General features: G+C 43.5%; 1 long non-coding RNA gene across 2 annotated transcripts in view; it reads right to left on the reverse strand.

Moving 5' to 3' along the window:
* Positions 1 to 2,833: 2,833 nt before the first annotated feature.
* The window catches only part of LOC138845407 (uncharacterized), a 99,063-nt gene continuing 78,764 nt past the window's right edge, over positions 2,834 to 23,132 (reverse strand). For both annotated transcript variants that reach the window (XR_016221359.1, XR_011382502.2), the window contains one exon: positions 2,834 to 3,047. This is a non-coding gene — a long non-coding RNA (uncharacterized LOC138845407). The remainder of the gene's footprint in view (positions 3,048 to 23,132) is intronic.

A 23,132-nucleotide genomic window follows, 5' to 3' on the forward strand; every position in this document is an offset into this window, starting at 1 on the left:
AGCTACCCACATCTTGCTGCATACTTTCTTATTTAAAGTTTATGGATTTATTTTTTTATTTATTTGAAAGCAGATTTACAGAGAGAAAGATTTATAGATGGAGAGAGATGAAAGGAGAAAGAAATCTTCCATTTTCTGGTTCACTCCCCAAATGCCCACATGCCTGCAAAAGCCGTGGCTTTGCCAGGCCGAAGCCAGGAGCTAGGACCCAGGAACTCTATTTGGGTTTCCCATGTAGGTGGCAGGGACCCAGTTACTTGAGCTCTACTGCCTCCCAGGGTGTGTGTGAGTAGGAAGCTGAATGGAAACAAATCAGATTCAGGTACTTCAATATGGGATGTGAGTACCCAGGGTTTATCTGCTGCACCACAACATCTGCCCGTTCCTGTATACTTTAAATCATGTCTAGATTACTTGTGATACCTAATAAACGTAAAGGGAGAGAGGACAAGGAGAAAGTCTCTATCTGTTTAGTAGTGACTCATTTTATGTGTGTACTCTCCACTTAGGACTGGTTGAATACACAGATGCAACATCTGCAGAGATGCAAGTCAACCGTAACTCCATTATCACAACATCACTAGAGCTCTCTGTGATTCACAGCCTCTTTTCCATTTTTAGCAATGTCTGTAAGCCCCTGGTTTTGAGCAATTTGGGAACTGTCCAGCAGCTTGAATTTCTGACTCCCTTCTCTTCCCTGCTCCCCTGGCTGTTTTCTAAATTTGTCTGATTGACCCCCCCCCCCCATTTCAGCCTGTTTGGTGGCAAACCTACCTCAATTCCTGACTTTCTCTATGCTTGATTTGCCAAATCTGTGCCTAAATGTAGCATGGTGGTTGTTAGGATGGTCCTGAAGACAATCCACCCACAGATTAGATGATACAGATGAATCTCGGTCTCCAGATAGGACTGGTGAAGACTCAAGGAAAATAAGTGAGTTTCTATTGCCACTGGCCCCCAAGGTAGAAAACAACAGGTTTATGGAAAGTGTCATCTTCAACATGTCTCCCAGCTTACAGTCCACCAGTCCTCTTGTTTGGCTTGCATCCACTGGCTGTAGCAATTACTGAGATGGCTTCACATCTGAATGTGCCAAACAATAACTTTGGATTTAAGATCCTAGCAAAAGAAAAGCAAGTATGGCTTCTAGCCCATGGATACATTTAAAAAAAAAAAAGACAAGGAAAATGAAAGGAGTAGGAAAGTTTTCTACAAATGCTTCCCTGTAATAACATTGACTGGTGAAACAAGTCCACAATAGGATGACCGTGAGCTAAGTGTTTTTAGCTAAATTCTCATCTACAGTAGAGGATTTAAATTCTCCTGAGTGCCAAGAAATGCAATCTCATCTATACTCCAAGCCCTGTGGATCTTGGAGAGTAGGTAATTGAATCACCAATGGCACCCAAAAAAATAAGGTAAAGTGTGGGGAGCAACTGGGAGCAACTCGGACTAGACTAAGTTACTGGAATTAAGACTTATTCTATGCATCTGCTCTCCCACAATATGGCGCTGGGAGAGGAGGAAACAGCTTCTACACAGCTGCCTCCAGTTCAACCAATAAACTGTAGGACCTGCTCCTGATTGGAGGAGAGCAGCGTACTCGGCGTGTGGGTAGCAGAGTTGGGATTGGTGGAAGAGGACTATAAAGGAGGAGAGAGACAACATGCACCAGGAACATCTATCTGAAGGAACACCTGAGCAGCCCCCAAGAGAGCCAGCCGGCGGTGTGCCGCTCCCCCGCAGAAGTGGGGAAAGTGGCAGGGGGAACTGCCCTTCCACGGAGGTGGAAGGGACGGTAGCCAACCCGGGAAGAACCAGCAGCAAACCTGGGAAGGGCCGAGCAGATAAAAGAACAACGCAGGGTCCTGTGTTGTTCCTCCATGAAGAGGGGGAGCGACAGTAAAGTCCCAACAATGGAAGCAGAAACTTCTACTTTCAGCTGCTGAATTATGGGGAACCCAGTAACAAATGCTTCCCTTCTTCCTACAGATGCCTGCATGATTTGTTTTATCTGTATTCAAAGCTGTTCACCATGTGGCTCAGAACTGGCTTCCTCTACTTCTCCTTGAGATGGACTCCCACTCCCTGTTGGAGAGGACTCTCCTAATCTCTCCTCCTATCATTTGGCTTCATGCTCTGGTTCTATGGTCTTCTCCCAACTCCAACATTGGCTGTGTTACTTCCCAGTTCCCGGTTATGATGCCCTGGATCTTTTTCTTCACCAGCTCTCCCCATGACACTAATATAGTCACTTCTCCCACCCTCCCAAATCCCTCATGAGCTGAATGTGCTTGTTTAGGCAACAACTGCCTCTGCCATGTCCCCTTGATGATTAACCTTTGGGCCTCAATCTGTATTATACTCAACAAATAGACTAAAAACTGTCCCTTCTCTCTGGTAGCCAATCCTTGTCCCAGAACCAAGATTCTGGAAAATATCTCTCTTGCTCTGACTATTCATTCAACAATCATTTCTTGAGAACTCACTTTGTGGCATGCTTTGAGTTAGAAGCAAAATGCATGAATATGAATCAAGACAGGAATTCAGCTTGCATTAGTTATTTAGGCTGCTGGGGGGAGGGGGAAAATATCACAAGTTGGGGGGTGTTCAAACACAGAAATTTGAATCTCACAGTGTTGGAGGCCAGAAGTTCAAAGCCAAGGGATCATCAGTGCTGGTTCCTTCTGAAAGCTCTGAGGGAGAGTAGGCTTTGTGCCTCTCTCCTAGCTCTGGTAGCTGCTGGCAGCCTGTGGCGTTCCTTCACTTTCAAATACATCAGGCCCATCTCTTTTTTTTTAAGAATTATTTTTATTTATTTTAAAGACAGAGTTACAGAGATGGGGGGAGAGAGAGAGGGAAGGAGAGAAAGAGAGAGGTCTTGGTCTTCCATCTGCTAGTTCACTTCTCAAATGGCCACAATGGCCAGAGCTGCGCCAATCCAAAGTCAGGAGCCAAGAGCTTCTTCCAAGTCTCCAACATGGGTGCAGGGCCCCAAGGATGTGGGCCATCTTCTACTGTTTCTCAGGTCACAGCAGAGAGCTGGACTGGAAGAAGAGCAGCCGGGACTAGAACCAGTGCCCATATAGGATGCTGACACTGCAGGCCAAGGCATTAACCTGCTGCACCACAGTGCTGTACCCTATCATGCCAATCTTTGCCTCTCTCATCATATACATTTCTTCCTGTGTGTCTCTGTTTTTAAGGCCTACTTCTAAGAACATCAATCATTGGATTGAGACTCTCTTAATCCAATATAAGTTTGGATGAACTAATTATATCTATAAAGACACTACTTCCTAGTAAGATTGAATTCTGAGTTCTTGGTAGAGTGAGTGACTTAGCAATCTAGTACACTCATCTAAAAGAGATCATCTACTGATAGAAAGATTAATGAATAAACTATCATCCAGCTTTATGTTAGCTTTGAGAAAGATAAGCTAGGGTGCCATAGAGAAGGAATAACCAATTAGCTTGGGATTAGGGAAAATTTCTCATGAATACTCACATTCTTAAACAACACTGGAAAGGTGAATAGAAATTACATAAGGCAGGGCATATGAGAGGGTTTCCAGGAAATATTAATGCCCCACCAGGTACTGGTAACCATGAATCTAAATAAGACCAGTTTTCAGGTATATCTAATATTCTTGAGACAGAGTATATACAAAACTGTCCCAAGGCAAGAGAAAATAAGGCAAACTCGGTATTTATCCAGACTCATGGTATCATGAAAGAGTAGATGGAAAAGAATGGTGAGGGTATTGGCATGAATACCCTGTAAGAAAAGAAACAAGGGCCTGCACTGTGGTGTAGCAGGTAAAACTGCCACCTGCAGTGCTGGGATCCTATAACAGTGCTGGTTCGAGTTCCACCTGCTCCACTTCCCATCCAGCTATGGCCTGAGAAAGCAGTAGAATACTATCCAAGGCCAGCACTGCAGCTCACTAAGCTAATCCTCCACCTGCGGCACGGGCACCCCGGGTTCTAGTCCCAGTCAGGGCACCAGATTCTGTCCTGGTTGCTCCTCCTCCAGTCCAGCTCACTGCTGTGGCCCAGGAAGGCAGAGGAAGTTGGCCCAAGTGCTTGGGTCCTGCACCCGCATGGGAGACCAGGAGGAGGCACCTGGCTCCTGGCTTCAGATCGGCACAGTGTGCCAGCCATAGTGGCCATTTGGGGGTTGAACCAATGGAAGGAAGACCTTTCTCTCTCTTTCTCTCTGTCTCTCTCTGTCTCTCATTGTCTAACTCTGCCTGTCAAAAATAAAAAAGAAAATGATCCAAGTGCTTGGGCCCCTGCACCCATGTGGGAGACCTGGAAGAAGCTCCTGGCTCCTGGCTTCAGATGGGTGCAGCTCTGGCCGTTGCAGTCATCTGGGGAGTGAACCAGCAGACGGAAGACCTCTCTCTCTCTGCCTCTCTGTAACTATGCCTTTCAAATAAATAAATCCTTTAAAAGAAAGAAAGAAAGAAAGAAAGAAAGAAAGAAAGAAAGAAAGAAAGAAAGAAAGAAAGAAAGAAAGAAAAGAGAGGAACCCCAAGAAGACATTGATGAATGAGAAAATGAAGAAAAGTGAGGATTTATTGCCTTAATAAATTGGAAGACTAGAGGCAAGGAACTCAAAGTTCAGAGAGTGGTAAAATCTAGAAGTTGGAAGAACCTAGGTGTCAAGACATTAGGTGAATATCTCTACATGTGACTGGAAGAAAAATCAAGTTTTGGTTACAGCAGAAGACTGAACCAAAAGCCCAAGGCACTTAAATTCTGATGAGTTACCATAGCTGTAGAAGGAAAGAAGCAGAAACGTTCATAGTATGACGTCATGAACTTCAATGACTCCCGTAACTGCCAACAGTTATTAAGTGCTTTCTGTGCTGCAGATGTGCATGCGTGTGATAGTAATTTAATTCTCAGGATTTCCCTGGTTTACATATAAGCACTACTGAGACAAGTCAAATATCTGCCCAGGAAGCCAGGGGTCAGCCTAGTGATTAACATGGCCACATCTCACACTGGAGTGACAGCTGATTCCCAGCTTCAGCTTCTTGTCAGCACACACCCAGGAGGAAAGAGTGATGACTCAGGTGACTGGCTTCCTGTTATCCACATGGGTGCCCTCCCGTGTATTCCTGGCCCTGATCCCAGACCAGTCCTGGCCATTGCAAACATTTGGAGAGTGAACCCGTGGGTGGGAGTTTCTTCTCTCTGTCTGTTTCTCTATCTCTTCCCCTCATCCCTTTGGCTAAAAAAGCCAACAGAATATAGCTGTTCCATAATTAGAAGAGCAGCATCTGCATTCAGGCAATCTGACTTCCGGTTGTGTGTACTTCACCATTGCCTTAAATGAGGGACTTGGTTTATCTGAGTGAGGAAAAATAGTTTGGAAGAGACACTGAAGAGTAAAAAGAGGTTGAAGTGGCTTTCCTACCTTAAAATGAACATCTGCTGAAATGACTACCAGAAATCACCAATGGGCTATATGGAAACTTAGTTTCGTCAGGTAGAGGAAAGATTCCCTGAGGATTTTGATGACGAACAGGTGTTTGTTTAATGAATAGCAGGATCTTTAAGGCTCCAGTGCTAGAAGTAGCTCAACAATGCTCCTGGGAGTTTTAGAGGAAGAAGAACTCCTCAACAACACGGGGTTAAAAGGCGTGTGTTTTACAATATAACAAAGAGTTGCAGAAAAATGAGGCATACAGTTTTGGTTAATTTGAAGATTCCACAGACTCTGGATAGAGCTGTTTGCCACCTGTATGGAATGCAACCTAGTGAGCCATCAGAGGCATGGTGCTGCCACTAGATGAGGTGTCAGGTTGAGCACCTTCCCATGAGACATGATCTTTATCCTGCTGGCTTCATTATGATTCATTTATATTCATAATAACTCTCAGCATAAATTCTTTGTGGGCAACAGTTAAAAGGACAGAAAAGATAAGACTGTATTCAATGTTAAAGTGACTTGTTGACTTGTCTGGTTATTCTTTTTTGTTGTTGACTGACAGGCTGTGAAAAGAACATCCCTAACTTGAAGATAGGCGAGTCTTGCTAGGGCCAGGGATCAACATCCAAGCTGGCATTCAGAGTCATGAATACCTAACCTGTATCCATTAAACAGGTTAAGGGAGGTAGGTCTTGCCTGAAGTCAAAGAAAAGAGGATTCAAACAAGATATATGACAGACTAGTGGAATTTCAGATATTGATCACATCTTGAACAAGTGGAGAATGGTTTTTCAATCCCAGATCCCACTGAATGAGCTCATGATAACACTAGGAAACCACAACTCCCAAAGCTCTTATGAAAGCAACACTCACACACACACAAGGAAAATGATTGATCTGGCCTTTAATCTAGAGTTACACTTAGCAGTCTGGTAGTACCAGCCACTTGTGACTATAGAACAGTTAAAATGTGACTAGTGTGACCAAGAAAGTAAAGTTTTTAGATTCTAGTTCTTACAAGGCCAGGAGCAGGGTCACTAAGAACCACTGTAAGTTTCATTGATTAAACTTACTAATGCTCCCAGCAAGTACATGACCTATCATATCTTGCCTATATACCTGTACTGCATACCAAATCCAACTCATTACTAAACTCTGAAAATCCCACTACCTCAGGAGCTTTGGATATTTAGCTCATGAGCATTAGGCCCACTTACTGCATTACATGGGGTTTTGCAGGAAAAACCCAACCAAGCTCACCCATGCCATGCTGTATCAAGAATCATTTGGACAAACATCAATGTTTCAATGCCCTGAAGAAAACCTATCACAGTCTCCCCAGGGGCTTCAAGACAAATTCCAGCTTCTCTGGCAAAGGAGCATCTTTTCCCAAATCTTCCTCTCCTCCAGGATCTACATTCACATTGTGTTCCATTCTTTCAGTTCCTAGGCACGTTCTGCCCCTCCTTGCCCCTGACATTGGGCTTGACCAAGTTCTTCAACAAGCTTTCCAAGTCAACTGTCTACCTGTAATCCATGACAGGCAATCTAATCAGTGCTCCTGCAGAACTCCTACATTTATGACTGTTTCAGGCCTGACTCTTGCCAACAACAAAACAATTGATTTTTACATTAAACTGTAAGTTTTTAAGAGCATACTGCTTACTTTCTCCACACTTCTAACCCCAGCGCCCAATGCAGAATCTGCATTGTGCTTTCAACCTGTGTGCGTGAGCCCTTCATGGCACCCACAGAGGAATGGCCAGCCGAGAACCCAACTGAGATGTGCCACAGGCCAGAAAAAGAGATTGCATGAGAAATCACCCAGCTGTGACTGGATCTTGGACTTTCACCCTCCAAAACATGATAAAATAATTCTAGGTAATTTAAACTGCTCAGTCTGTGCTATCTTCTTATGGTAACCCAAGTGGGGAGATGTCTGTGCTTTCTTGTTACGGTAACCTGAGTGGAGGTATTTGTGTGTGTGCACACAAATATATTATACATATGTATATATGTTTGTGCATGCAAGTACATATGCAATACTATTTAATATATGCATGTTTCTAAAAAGAGACATGGATTATCTACTACCCATTTTCCATTACTGTAACAAAACACCTGAGGCTGCATATTTATTTAGCTTGGAGTTCTGGATGCGAAAGTGCAAACAGTATTGCTCTGGCTCCTTGCAGCCTCCCCTCTACCCATGGCTGTGTCACCTCCTGATGGATGGTGACACAGAAAGAGCCTCTGTGAGAGGGTGAGATCACATGGGGAGACAGGAAGCCACAGAATGGTAAAGGAACAGGCTCACTCTTTCACAGCCACTCATTCTAGCAGAACTAACCAGGTCCCTACAAATATCCCTGTCAAAAGTGATTTCTCTGATCACCCAATAACCTGGCACTAGGTGTAATTTCCTAAAGGAATGCCTTCTACCTCCCAACACTGCCACACTGGAGACCAAACCTACAAGACATGAGCAAACCATGCCCATCCCACAGAAGGTTAAATACAGGAAGACAGAAAGTCTATGAGGAAGACAGATGGCAGACATGCTGACAAGAATGAGATGCAAGTTCGTCTTCTTTATGTTATGATTGACCATGAATGCATCAATATTCTCACTCCTATTCCTTTGATCTATACATCTACCCAACTTGATTATGGCTATTTGTTTTAGCATCCAGAAGTGTAAGTCTTCCAACTTTGTTCTGTGTCAATATTATTCAAATATTCTGGTCCTTTCATTTCCATATGAATTTTAGGGTTATATCTTCATGTCTTAAGAGGCAGTAGGAATTCTGATAGGGATGCCTACAGGATCCTGACAACTAAATACAACCATGTGGTGCATAAGAACCTTGTGGTCAATGGCAGATGCACATATAGCCCTGATCCCATAGATTGTAACGGAGCTGCAAAATCCCTGCTGCCTAGTACTGAAGTGCAATGCGTTAGTCATATATTTGTTATGATGTTCATGTCATCAGATCAACTGTGTTCTCATCCTATCAAAGTATGGCACATGCACGCACATGGAATGCATTGTACTTGATAATGGTAATAAACAACTATACCCCTGCCTTGGTATTTGGTAAACTATACTTTTTATTGTTACTTTAGAGTGTAGTCCTCCTGTTGATTTAAAATGTTGTGGTGGGTGCTGTGAAGGAGTGGGTTAAGTTGCTTGACACTGAGTCCCATCTCTGCTTCTTGTCCAGCTTCCTGGTAAAGAACCTGGTAGGCAACAGATGACAGATATTCAAATGTTGCTGTGGATACATTCTGAGAGGGGGAGCACAGTGGGGGTAAGAGGCACGAAGTCACCACACTGACCCTGGGAGTTGGGTGAAAGCAGGCCAGAGGCAAGCAGCCCACAGACTCAATTTTTTCAGTTGGAACAGCAGCTTATATAGCCAAGGCAGCCAATCCAGTCAAAGGACGGTTTATGCCCTAACCAATTACAGCCTGTTGCCAGGCAGGCTCTGTTGCCATGTGGTTTTGGAAGCCATTCCTTAGTAACAGATGTTTGCTTGCCAGTGGCCATTTTGGCATGGCCTTCTCATTCCACCACACTCAAGTACTTGAGTTTTTACTACCCGTACTCAAGTACTTGAGATCCTGGCTTTGGCCTGGCCCAAAGCAACTGGGGAGTGAGCCAGCAGATGGAAGACATCTCTCTCTTTCTCTCTCTCTCTCCCTCTCCCCCTGCTTTTCAATATATAATAAGTAAATCTTTTTTTTTCTTTTTTTCTTTTTTTGACAGCCAGAGTGGACAGTGAGAGAGACAGAGAGAAAGGTCTTCCTTTTGCCGTTGGTTCACCCTCCAATGGCCACCACGGCTGGTGCGCTGCAGCCTGCGCACTGCGCTGATCCAATGGCAGGAGCCAGGTACTTATCCTGGTCTCCCATGGGGTGCAGGGCCCAAGGACTTGGGCCATCCTCCACTGCACTCCCTGGCCACAGCAGAGAGCTGGCCTGGAAGAGGGGCAACCGGGACAGAATCCGGCGCCCTGACCGGGACTAGAACCCGGTGTGCCGGTGCCGCAAGGCGGAGGATTAGCCTAGTGAGCCGCGGCACCGGCCGTAAGTAAATCTTTTTAAAAGTTTGCTGTGAAATAGTGTGTCCTATTATCCAAGGAGAAACTCACACATCTCAGGTTTACAACATCTTTTGATTGCCTCAAGGGTCCACATCAAGTATTTGACTGACACCATGTGGGTTTGTATCAGTACACCCTGAGATGTTCACATAATGATGAAATTGTCTAATGATGCATTTCTCAGTATATATCCCCATTGATAAGTGACACATGATCATATAAAAAGGATAAAGTTAGAAAATCTCTACTCATATTAAAACAGTGAATGAGTGCTTCATGGGGTAAAGGATATTTATATAGTCTCAAAATATCTCTACACAAATTATTTCTTACAAAAGGGAAAAATACTAATTTCACAGTTGAGAAATTTGGTGAATACCATGTTAACCAAGTGATCAAAGTTAATGTCACTGTCTTAGTCTATTTTCTGAAATAATAGAACACCTGATACTGGGTAATTTATAAATAGAGACATTTATCATTATTCTCTGTGTTTAAAAAAAATCCCACATTGGGTGACCACAACTGGTGAGGTTCACACATAAATCTACGTGTTTTAGAAAAGTGGAAAGGTAAATAAGCATGTGAAGAAAAGAGAAAAACGAGACAAACTTCTTTGAGAAAGGCATTCATGAAGGCTCTGCCTCCATGTCCCAAACCCCTCCCACTAGGACCCACCCCCAAAATGTGCTACACTGAGAAATACAGGCTCTAAGATATAAAGATCTGGGCAATGCACTCAATCCATGAAAATCACTAACACTGGGGAATCTGGAATTATGTAATCTTTTCATATGATGTATTGGGAAGAATACTATAGCAATCCTGTTCTATTACTGCCAAAAAATCATAGTAGCAAAATGGATACAATCTTGAGAGGGTCTCAAACATGAATTGACTGGCATTCTACAGTGTGTTATGCTCTTGAAAAATACCAGATTGAGAAACACAAGATAACTTCAGGAAGTACTACAGATTGAAAGAGATGAAAGAGTGATGCCAGTTAATTGCAATGTGTGGTCCTGGATCAGATACTGACTGGGAGAACAATTGCATGAAGGATGTTATAGGACAACTGGACAAGTCACTTAGCCATCCTGTGTCTCATTCTCCTAAGCCACCAAATGGGGATGAACCTGCTCATCCCCACAAATTATGAGTACATGAAATGAGACACCTGCATGGAGCACAGACCCTCAGGTAGTCAATGTCTAACACGTGTTCCCTGACAATTTCCTTATTTGCTCTAGCCCTCTCCCTGCCATGATTCACCCTTTCTTACTCTGTGGTTGATTTGGTTTACATTTAGCACCTAATAGTAGCCTCTAGGGTAATGTGTCACTGTGCTACTCATGTCAGGCTGTAACAACCTTGCTTCTGGCCTTTGCTTACCTCTCTTACTTATCCACAGTGTCTGTTTCTGAGTGTGTCTGAGCCATCTCTCCTGAGAGCATCCACATTTGTTCTCAAATCTCACCTCTTCAGTAATACTCTGACTACATTTAAAATGGCTCTCAAGTCCTACCCACCGCCTTTGCTTTTCTTCAATTTTCCTCATAGTCTTTATATTTTAATATAATGTACATATTGATGTGATTATTTGGACATTGTTGGGATGTAAGCCCCATCAAGGCAGGATAGTCTGGCTGCTTTTTTCACTGCTGTCTCTCAAGCACGTAGGTATTTGGAGATGCCTGTGATTTCACAGATATCCAACATGTATTTGTGAGAGAATGAAATTTTCTCATTTGTTGGCTGGCCAGGTGTACCTATGCTTCCTTTGATGAGGTCTTCATGCCAAGCACACAGCAACCACTGTGGATCAAAGTGGCCATTAAGTGGAACTCTATGGCCATTCATTAGGCTGATCAGGATTTCTCAAACAGGGTTTCACAGATAAAGATCCAGGAGTTCAGGAGCTATGGTAGAATTAAAGACTTAGGGTGAATGCTCTAAGATCTTATTGGAGATAAGGAATTATGGAGATAAGATATCTCTTACAGAGATAAGGACAGAAATTTGGGACAATAAAAAACAAAATAATAAAACCCAACCAGAGAGTTTCTTAACAAAAATGTGAATTATCTTAGTAGATGCAGAAATGGGGGGAACTAGACAGAGTTCGCATTCAGATGCCATGGATATAAGGCAAATAGAAACTGTGAGGTGAAGAAGTGTCAGGATAAACCTATTGATTTGCAGTGTTACCTCAAAAATGTTCTAAATATTTCAAAAACACTATCATCTCATAAGTATACTTTTTAAAGAAAATCAGAACAATGCTCATTGTGTTTCATGTGAAGAAAGTCTCATTCATATTTTCAAAATTAAACTTTTTAAAGTGTTTTATCCTGATAAGAACACTTCACATGAGATTTACCCTGTTAGCAACTGTTGAGTATGTAACACATAATCACTGATTACAGGAGCAGGGCCATACAGCAGAACTCTGGAGCTTACCCATCCACCAGCAAGATGTAACAATTACAAACACGTGTACCCAACACCAGGACACCTAAGTATGTAAGGCACACACCACCAGAACCAAAGAAAGAAATGGACAGAAATATGAAAATAGGATATGTCAGGGCCAGCATCATGGCAGAGTATGTTAAGCCAGCACCTGCAGCTCCTGCATCCCATATGGGCACTGGTTGGAGTCCCAGCTGCTCTGCTTCCCATCAAGCTCCCTGCTAATGCAGCAAGGAAAGCAGCAGAATGTGGACCAAGAACCTGGTCCTCTGCATCTTTGTGGGAGACCTGGAAGAAGCTCTTAGTGCCCAGCCCAGTCTCGGCCTTTGAGGCTTTTGGGGGACTGAACTAGTGGATGGAAGACTTCTCTCTGTGTATATCTCCCTCTCTCTCTTTCTAACGCTGCCTTTCAAATAAAATAAAATAAATCTTTAAAAAAAATAGGATATGCCAAAACTCCAATTCCAGGCAGAATTTCAATAAGGAAACAGAACTTTATCATTCTACAGGCCTCATGACCTACAGGCATGAAGAGAATATTCTAGAATATATACATTCTTCTCTAGCTGCATGTGGATCTTTCTCTAGGAGAGATCCCATGCTATATCACAAAACAGATCCAAACAAATGTAAGGAGAAGGCAATCATACCAAGTATCTTTTCTGACCACCATGGAATGAAACTGGAAATCAACAGCAGACGAAAAATGCAAAAAACAACAAATATCTGGAAATTCCACAACACACTTTGAATACTGATGGAGAAAAGAATCTGAAAGTAAATTAGAAAATACTTTGAAACAGAACATACCAAAATTTATGGGATGTAGTGTAAGCAGCACTAAGTGGGAAGTTCATAGCAATAAATGCTCACATTGGAAGAGTGGAAATATTTCAAATAAACAACCTAACTATACCACAAGGAGGTACTAAAAGGAGAAAAATCTAAACCATGATTAAACTATTCTTGGCCAATTTATTCCCATTCAGGGAAATTCATGGACCACACATAACAGGAATAGGCTCCGAAGAACTGGCATTCTAGTGATGCTGAAACAAAGACTTTTTTTTAAAGATTTATTTATCTATTTGAAAGGCAGAGTTACGGGGTGGGAGGGAGGTGTCTAGTTCACTCCCCAGGTGACCACAATAGCCAGAGCTGCACCCATTTGAAGCCAGGAGCCAAGAGCTTCTTCTGAGTCTCCCACCTGGGTGCAGACACAAGGACTTGGGCCAACTTCTGCTGCTTTCCCAGGCCATAACAGAGAGCTGGATCAGAAGCAGAGCAGCTGGGACTCGAACTGGCGCCCATATGGGATGCCAGCACTGTGGGTGGTGGCTTTACCCGCTACATCACAGCACTGGCTCCACACAAAGACCATTTTATCATACTCATTTTTCTCCTCTTGCTGAGTCTCTACCCAGGATTAAGTCTCCATTATGATCACTATGATCTTTGATTGACAATGGTGATGTCAGTCCTGATTACACTTTGCACTGTGTCCCAGGAACAAAATCACTCCAGAAAAATGAGAAGTTCTTTGTGTCCACTATTGTGATTCTCGTGTTATCCAGCATGCTAGGCACAAATGTGGGCTATGTAAGAGTTGTGAAGAATGCTGACTTAGCTGGGGAGGTGCTGCCATCACACACTGTTCCTTGCAGCACTTTTCCTCTTATTCTTTTGGGCATATAGATAGTGTTGGTGTGGGATGAAAAACAGAACCATGGGCAAATCGCAGTGAGGGAAAAATCTGACCTTAAAATTTAACTTAATTGGCCGGCGCCACAGCTCACTAGGCTAATCCTCCGCCTTGCGGCGCCGGCACACTGGGTTCTAGTCCCAGTCGGGGCTCTGGATTCTGTCCCGGTTGCCCCTCTTCCAGGCCAGCTCTCTGCTGTGGCCAGGGAGTGCAGTGGAGGATGGCCCAAGTCCTTGGGCCCTGCACCCCATGGGAGACCAGGAGAAGCACCTGGCTCCTGCCTTCGGATCGGCGCGGTGCACCAGCCGCAGCGCGCCAGCCGCAGCGGCCATTGGAGGGTGAACCAACGGCAAAGAAAGACCTTTCTCTCTGTCTCTCTCTCTCACTGTCCACTCTGCCTGTCAAAAAAATAAATAAAAAATAAAAAAAAATTAACTTAATTAATGACCCATTCTGTCCAGTTCCAGCTTTCCTGGAGTGAGGGATTCATATCTGAGTTTAAATATTCTGGGGAAGATTCAGCCTGTCCCTCTGTTCCCTTTGCCCCCAGGAAGGGGACTTTTCTTTCACTCCCCTGGAGGAGAAAATACCACAGTGAGTGTTGCAGTTCCTCTCTGCACTCTTGCATTTTCTCCTGTGTTTAGCACTCAGGATGCTCACTAGGCTCAAAAAAGCACTGAATTTGCTTCCAAAGTGGAATCTGAAGATCCCCTGGATCTCTCATTTCCTGACACCTGCTGCAATACAAGGCCAACGGACTCTGTGTTTTCCCTTCTGCCACACAAAAGCCAGGGCAAGGCCCTGCCCCTTTCTCCCTCCTTCATGGGAAAGAGACATGATGGTTCTACTTTGATTTAAGATAACTGGAACTTCTGTATTTTAGGATTATAGGTGCATCCTGGAAACATGTTGCTCTTTGCTTTGACTCTATTAGAACTCAAGAGAGTACCCTCAAGGAGTATCCTAGTCACTCCCTCCCAACATCATCAGAAGCAATGTTATAATTTATACTTGCAGAGATTCCGAATAAACGTAAAGTGTGCAACCACTCTTAGATATCATACCACATCCCTATGGATTAGTTTTGTCTTCTCTGAAGACCTGGTGGAGAGCTAGGGAAGAGCTAAGAAAGAGCTAGTGGAAGGGAAGGGGATGGGTTAGGAAAATCTCATTTCTTAGAGTGGGTAGTGCTGCCTCGTCCTGACTGGGCCAGCCCTGGAGGGAGGTGTGGGGGCTGGCTGTAGAATTAATTGAATTTCACAATTTGCCTCACATTCCTGCTGACACAAAGCGCCTTGGAAGGGGGGGGGAGACATTGCGGGAGGCCAACACAATGGCAAGACCAAGGCTGGGCACTGCTGTGAGCCTGTCTTTATACAACTCTTGGCTCAAAATAGCTGGCCTGTTAGTGCCCAGCAGAGAGCCCCCACAGGCAAGGCAGGAAGAAGTATGCCGTCTCTTAGATACAGGCTGGCCCCTGGGCTCCCGGAGGAAGCCCTGGATCCAGTCATCCTCCCCACCCAGAGCCTTAGAGGCCTCCCCTATAATGAAGGGCTTCTGGCTACATGAATTTTAAGTCCTTTCCAGCTGTGACACCAGAGGCATCAACTCAAGACTCCCTATAGCATCAGTCCCCCAGCCCCGCTAATGCACAGAGCCTGTACATACTGAGGGCCCAATATCTCTGCCTCATTTCCCACTTAGACACTAACTAATGGAAGGACACAGCTCTGCCCTGGACATCCACACATCTTCACATAGGCTGAATGGCCACATGTGGTGAGTCTCATTTTGCTAATAAGTACATAACAATTGGAAGAATTTAAAGGATTTGAGCAATATCCACAAGTTTGCAAAACAACTGGAATTTAAGCAAATCCCACACTTTAAAGTCAGAGACTATTTCCACAGAATTCTTTTAACCACACAAACCCTGAATGGCTTCTGAGAGTGTGCTCTCTCCCACGGTGCCACCTTTCCCAGCCCCCAGCCTAAGATCCTCACTAACCATGTTTATTAATGAATGGCTGCCCAAGTGCATATACGATTTACTGGGTTAACAATATTAGAGGGTTTGATCAGTGAACAGAACATCATTGCTAACATTTCTTGCCAACAAACTCATATCTTCAAATAATATTTCTAAGAATATTTCTACACAATTTTCACTAATTCGTGTATTCATGACTTCAAAAATGGTACTCACAAGATGCCCGGGGTTGGCCCAGGGGAAAAATACTGTCAGAATGCACAGCACCGACTGTCTTCTGGGGAGGACAGCCTAAATGAAATGAATATGCAATTACATCACAGGCGCCTGCAGTGAGGCAACCCAGGATGCTTCCTGGGGAGACAGCACACAGGTTCCTGCAGATGTGGGTTCAGCTGAGTCTGGTGGGATGTGCAGGTATTAACCAAATGAGACAAGCTGCAAGTATAACCATCAGTGCAGCAGCAGATAGCATGAGGAGAGGCGCTTGGGTAGCAGGTAGCAGGATCCACCACAGGAACTGAAAGAAGGTTCTAGAAGCTTAGATGAGCAGCCTGAGGATGTACTGATACCCGCACCCCACCCAGGAAGATAAAGCTTCTACTGCTCACACATGCAAAGTCCTAATTTGTGCCCTGTCTGGACCTCCTTCGGGCATCCTTTCTCTGGGGAGCTCCTAGGTCTAGAGCTCATTCCCACCATCTTCAAGGGTTTCCCACTGTTGCAGCTCTCTCTGAGGTCAACTTCATGATGTTCATTTCTTTTGCAGAATTACCACTAGTCTGTAACACACCCTGACATCGCATATCTAAAAGAGTCTCCATTGGGAGCCAAATTCCCTTAATATTTGCCATACTGCTCAATTTCCTTTTGTAGAAAAAAAAATTCTTTATAAAGTTGTCTTCATAAGCAACTTCTCTGCTCCCATAAAGAATCGATAGGATATGTATACAGATATATGAGGACAGATTGATTACGGTAATTGACCCATGTGATGATGGCAGCTGAGAAGTCCCACAACAGGCCTTCTAAAGGCTGGAGACCCCGGGGTACCTGTAGCATCACCCTGTCCTAATCCAATGGCCTCAGAACTAGGAAGCCACAAATACAACTTTCAGTCTGAGGCCAAAAGGGAGGCCCAACTGGTATAAGCTCTGGGGTCCACAGGCCAGCACCTGATGTCCAAGGCAGTGTCCCAGCTCTCAGAGAGAAAGATCAGTTTGCTTTCTGTATTTAAGCTCTTCAGACCCCCAGTTAATTGATGCTGCCACACACAGGGAGACTGGAGTTTCCCCATAGTGCTCTCAGACTCACAGGTTAACCTTATTTACAAACGCCCTCACAGACACACAGAACAACACCTTCCCAAGTTGCTGGATATCCCTGAATCAGTCACGCTGACACCATAAACAGCATGATATTTGCAACAGGATTTTTTTCTGGATATCCTTTGTCAGATCCAAGCATTTTCCTTCTATTCCTAGTTTGTTAGGATGAATCTGTATTAAATTTCATCAACATCTTTGCAGAATTTTCAGTGACCATATAATTTTTTCTTCCTTATTATGTTAGTGTGGTAAATCCTATCATTTGATTTTCTAATTTCAACACAACCCTGCTACCTGGAATTAACCTAACATGGTTATGAGGCTTCATGCCTTCCATATATTTTCCATATACCTCCATTCTGGTTTCCTACAGGAGTGGCAGAAGCCCAAGTAACCTGAGCCATCTTCTGCTGCCTTCCCAGATGCATTAGCAGAAGGCTGGAACAGAAGTGGAAGCATCAAGGCCTTAAACAGATGCTCTGATGTGGGATGTTGGAGCCACAGGTGGTGTCACACAATAGGTAGTTTAGTACACAGCATTTACAACTGTGATTCCTAACTTTCTGGCAAATGAGGGTTTCCCAGTTACCCTTTTGTAATTGAGTTTCAGCTTAATATAGCCGCAATCAATGGGCCTCCTTTGGATTTCCTTTATGGTCTAGCATTTGCCATTGTTGTCACTGTTGACAGATATCCCATGTGTGCTTAAAAATGATGTTTAGTCTGCATTTGTAGGGTGTGGTATTCTATATACTGTCTGTTCTGGCAATTTTCTAATCATTTTGTTCATGTTTTTTATATTCTTACTGACATTTCCCCTGTTTCTTTCATTAGTTACTGAGAAAGGAGTGTTAAAACCTCCCAACATGATTTCAGTTAGTTTATTCCATACTTCTTTCAGTCTTTACATTAAATTCCAACCTCTGATATTAGGAGCTTTTTTTTCTGTACCTCCCATAGCACATTTAGTGCTATGGATAGGGCAAGTAGTCAACAGACCTCTCTTAAATGAAAGAATCAACCAATGGTTTGGAGACATTTACAAACTTTGATTTTCATTGTGATAATGAAGAATTTTTTTTTTTTTTGACAGGCAGAGTGGACAGTGAGAGAGAGAGACAAAGAGAAAGGTCTTCCTTTTGCCATTGGTTCACCCTCCAATGGCCGCCGCGGCTGGCGTGCTGCGGCTGGTGCACCGCGCCGATCCGAAGGCAGGAGCCAGGTGCTTCTCCTGGTCTCCCATGGGGTGCAGGGCCCAAGAACTTGGGCCATCCTCCACTGCACTCCCTGGCCACAGCAGAGAGCTGGCCTGGAAGAGGGGCAACCAGGACAGAATCCAGCACCCTGACCAGGACTAGAACCCAGTGTACCGGCACCGCAAGGCGGAGGATTAGCCTAGTGAGCTGCGGAGCCAGCACCGTGATAATGAAGATTTTAGAGGAGGTAGAATTAAAGAGGATTTGACATGGTCTTTTTGCATTTAAAATGATTGTTCACAGGAAAGCAAGAATATATGCATGAAGTCCTGACTACCCCAAACCTGATGCCAACTTGACCTAAGTACACAACAGTGAAAATGGAGAAAAAGTTTGGTGTCTGGGAGAAACAGGTGTGGAGAATGACTGTTACGTTTCTTTATACAACTGAATATTTACACCATTTACTGAAATAAGGAAAAGACTGCCATTGGCAGGGAAAGCTGTGAGTTTACACTTTGGAGATACTGACTCAAGGTATCTAAGGGACATTCAAGTGCAGAAATCGAGAGGGGATCAGTTATACCTTCAGGGATCCCAAGTTCAGGTTTATGTCAGTTGTTCCAGTGTTTCCATTCACGATGCCTTCTTTCACCCTCAGATTAGTTGTTTACTTCAAATGCCTTGCATCAGAGCTTGGTCAGGGCTGGAGACACATTGAAGTCTTCTGCATCAATAACTTAAGTCTGGGAATGGACATTGTTGCTCAAGAAGAGAGAAGAGAGTAAGCAAAGGACCAAGGACCATCAACAACATTGAGAACATGGAGTCTGAAGAGGAGATTAAGGTATGTCTAGTTCTATGGAAGACAAGGAGAAGAGACAATTCCCATATTTTCATGTACAAAAATCAAGAAGCCACAAGTTGATAGAGCCATGCTGAAAGTTAAGGTCAATGAACATTATCAACACATTTGACTCTAGATCCTTCCATCATCTGTTCCAAAATATCACTTTCGGACATAGCACCAGAATATCATTAGAAGAGAGGGATTAGAGCAAGAGGGAAAAGAAAAGGAAAACAGGGAGAGAACAATGTTGATCCAGATCCTTGGGGGACTGTGGAGTTTGGACAGGTGTGAATTCAAGGTGCACAGTCCTCAGACCCTCTTCCGGTGACACAGGACACCCACTGAACACACAATAGCACCGTGTGCACGATGGAGCTTTTAGGAATGTTAGTTCAGGGAGAAAGTAATTTATTTCCTTGTCTCTTAATTAAGTCTGAATTTTCACATCTTCTGTGACAAGCAGAATAATGAGTCCTCAAAAATGCCCACCTCCTAATTCCCCAACTTTTAAATATCTACCTTACACAAAGGAACTTTGTATACATGATTAATTTTAGACTCCTGAGATGGGGTTACCTGTATGAGCCCTTTATAATCACAAGAATCTGTATAAGATAGAGGCAGGAATGTCAGAGTTGCAAAGAGATTTGAAGATACTAGTTGGCTTCCTTTGAAGATAAAAGCATCGAGGCTCAAGGAATCATCTAGAAGCTGGAAAAGACAAGGAGTGAGACACTCCCAAGGAGCCTCTAGAAGGAGCATAGTCTGGTTTTGACTTCCAACCTCCAGAAATACAGGAGAATAAGTGCATGCTATTTTAAGGCACTACTATGATAATATATTACAATAGCAATTGGAAACTAATACATCCACACACCCAGAATGTAAACTGATTTACTTTTTCCAAGTTTGGTGATCTCCAGCAATTATTCCTTTTCAGGGAATGTAAGTGTCCAACCTTCTGAATGCTAGCAGGGACTATGACTCAGAAGACAACAGGCAAATATATACACATATAGATTTTTAACCAAGAAAGACCAAGAATTGGTCTGACAAAGAGCTACTAACCTGCAGTTATAGAGCCAGGCATTGCTGAATTGGTAACAGAGCCCAAGTCCTCTTAAATCCCACTCAGCATTCATTTTTTTTTTCAATAGGCTTTCATTTAATCAAATTGTATACATTATTCTAAACCAACTAAACTAAGCAAGTATCACTTTGAAAAGAATGCTTCATTGCTTTACATTGGTTTATAAAAGTTAAAATTTAAAAAGTATTTTTCACAGAATAGAGATTTCTTCTCATTTATTCAGTCATCAATCTAATTCATGGTTTATTTATTCACCTTTTCCTTGATTTACCAAGCAATTACTAAGACACTGCTAAAGACATTAGCAGTAGTTTTGACTAGGACAGACCAGTGTTATAGTTTCACAGAAGTTTCATTCTAGACAGAGAAGACAAGTAAATAATAAACTGCCAAGTAGCAAGAACCACCATATTGGGACAGAGAGTGCTAAAGGTCAGAAGTGGCTTTAAGAAGCTCTCAAAAGAGAGAATATTTGAGTTGCTATATTGAATCATGTTTAGTTCAAAGCTAACTATTAACATATTATAAATGTAGTCTAAAGATTTCTCCAGGTCTAGTAAACTCTAGTCTAACTTAATGTGTAAACAGCCTGTAACCCACTTTGTAACAAGTAACTGAGTCCTGGCCAACCACAAGAGAAGCAAGCTATAACCAATTAGACTGTGTCTGTATCTCATTTTCTTTTCTTTCTTTGTGTTTTCATTTGTTTTCATTTACTTGAAAGGCAGGGATACAGACAGTCAGAGAGACCACCCATCTGCTGATTCATTCCCCAAATGCCTACAACAGATGAGGTTGGGCCAGACTGAAGCCAGGAGCCTGAACTCAATCTTACTTAGGAAGCCAGTACCCAGGTATTGGAGTCATCAACTGCCTTTTAGGGTGTGCATTAGCAGGAAGCTGGAATTAAATGTGGAGCCAGATCTTGAATCCACATGCTCCAAAACTGGCATCCCCAAGCAGCGTCCTAACCCCCTGTGCCAAGTGCCTGACCCTCACTTGCATTTTATTGTGTTTTAAAAGATTGATTTATTTTATTTATTGGAAACACATGATGAGAGACAAAGCAGGTGTGGGAGAGGGCAGAGAGATTATTCCATCAGTTATTCAATCTTCAGATGCCTGCCAGGCTGAAGCCAGGAGCCAGGGGAACAATCTAGACCTTCCCTGTGGGTGACAGGAACCCAAGTACTGGGACCATCACATGCCACCTCCCAGATGCATTAGCAGACATCGGATCAGAGGCTGTTGTGGGACTTGACTCCAGGCACTCTGATACAAGATGCAGGCATCCCGAGTGGCAGTTTAACTGAGCATGCCACAACACCCACCCCCTCACTTCCATTTTCTGTACCTGACTTCCTTTGGTCTGGTTATAAATCAAAAAGCTCATGGGAAATGGATTTAAAGGATGTTACATGTTTCCCATGAACCTTTTAAAGCACCCTCATCTAACCTGCTCATGTGGCAGAGTGGAATATTCTGAACCATTTTGCTGCCTGAGCCTAGAATTGCAAGGAAAGCCAATTTAAATCTGTAAAACAAGGTTTCCTGTAATTCTGTCTTTTAACAAAGTTTGTGCCTGAATGCAAGGAAGCACTCAGCCACAGGGAAGACCACTGCAGGTAGAGGGAATAACAAGCACCACAGGGAGCTGGATGATCACATGGATTTAATTTGCTGCATTGTGGATTGTGATGCACTAAGACAGGCATGAATATAAATTATGGCTTTATTGCAAATTGGAAATGTCATCATAGGCAGGTTGCTTAGCTGAGACTCGATTTCTTTATCTCTAAAATGGAGTAATTAAACATACTCCATTGAGTTGTGATAAAGACTAAATTAGATAATATTTGTGGAAGTGCTTAGCATACAGCAGAGAACTCAATGCATTTTAGAACCTTTTCCTTTGAAAGAGGATGCATGTGAGACTCACTCTCACGCAACTATTTCAAACACCCCCTGAAAGACCCAACTGAATTTAAGGGAATGCAGCCAAAGGAGAAGACCCAAGGGAGTTGCAATCTATCCACAGCAGACAGAGCAGATTGGGTAGTGAGATCAGTGGTCATCACTCAAGGCTGAGGCTGCAGCTCCACCCAAGGAGAGAGAGAACTTTGAGATGAAAAATGGCAGAGAACAGTGGGTTGTGCTGATCAGGTGGTCAGCATCACAGAGGGAAAAATGTATAATTTGGACATCATCCAATTCTGATTCATCAGTTTGAGAACAATGTCCTTCCTTTGATTATTTTCCCAAACCAGCTAATTAAAAATGTCTTCACCCAGCAAGAGACCATGACTGACAGCAACTGTCTCTTAAACCTACAGCTGTTGAACAGTGTGTTTCCTTTATTCCAACATTTGCACTTACAATGGATGAATTGTCATCCCTCTGTGAAATTATCTGAGAACTTTGGAGCCTCCCTGGGAGAGTAGGCAGCAAGCCCTCACTGGCAAGCAGGCTGGGGTCAGTCAGAGCAGAACTGGGGTTAATGGCTTAGTTTCAAGAGCTCCCCCTGTTGCATGCCAGGCCCCATCAGGAGGCACAGTCACAAGGCCCACTGTAGGAAATGGAACAGCCATTCCTAGGAGGAGTGCCCAGAGCAGCTCCCTGGAGGAATGAGAGAAACTTAAGACTCCAAGGGGGCAAGCAGGAGTATTGTCAACCATCTGTTGTGTGCCATATTCTCTACAGGGAACTATCAGGAATGCAAAATTCAGTTAGAAATGCTGTCTTTCCTTAAAGTTCAGACTTCTCATCTCATGGTCACTATGCACCCAATACAATCTGTCTTCCAGTCCCAGGACTCACTGAAACTGACCTACTGCCAGAGAGAGTGTCCACACTGACCCCTAGAAGGGTGGTCCTGACCTTCCTTCCATCTTTCCTTCGGGAAGGAAAGACACCATCTGCTTGCCATTGTTTCTCTGTTCTGTGTTAGTCTCA

The sequence above is a fragment of the Oryctolagus cuniculus genome, chromosome 15 (assembly GCF_051225735.1).
Source record: "Oryctolagus cuniculus isolate XC-2025 breed Fujian yellow rabbit chromosome 15, ASM5122573v1, whole genome shotgun sequence".
Taxonomy (NCBI): Eukaryota; Metazoa; Chordata; class Mammalia; order Lagomorpha; family Leporidae; genus Oryctolagus; species Oryctolagus cuniculus.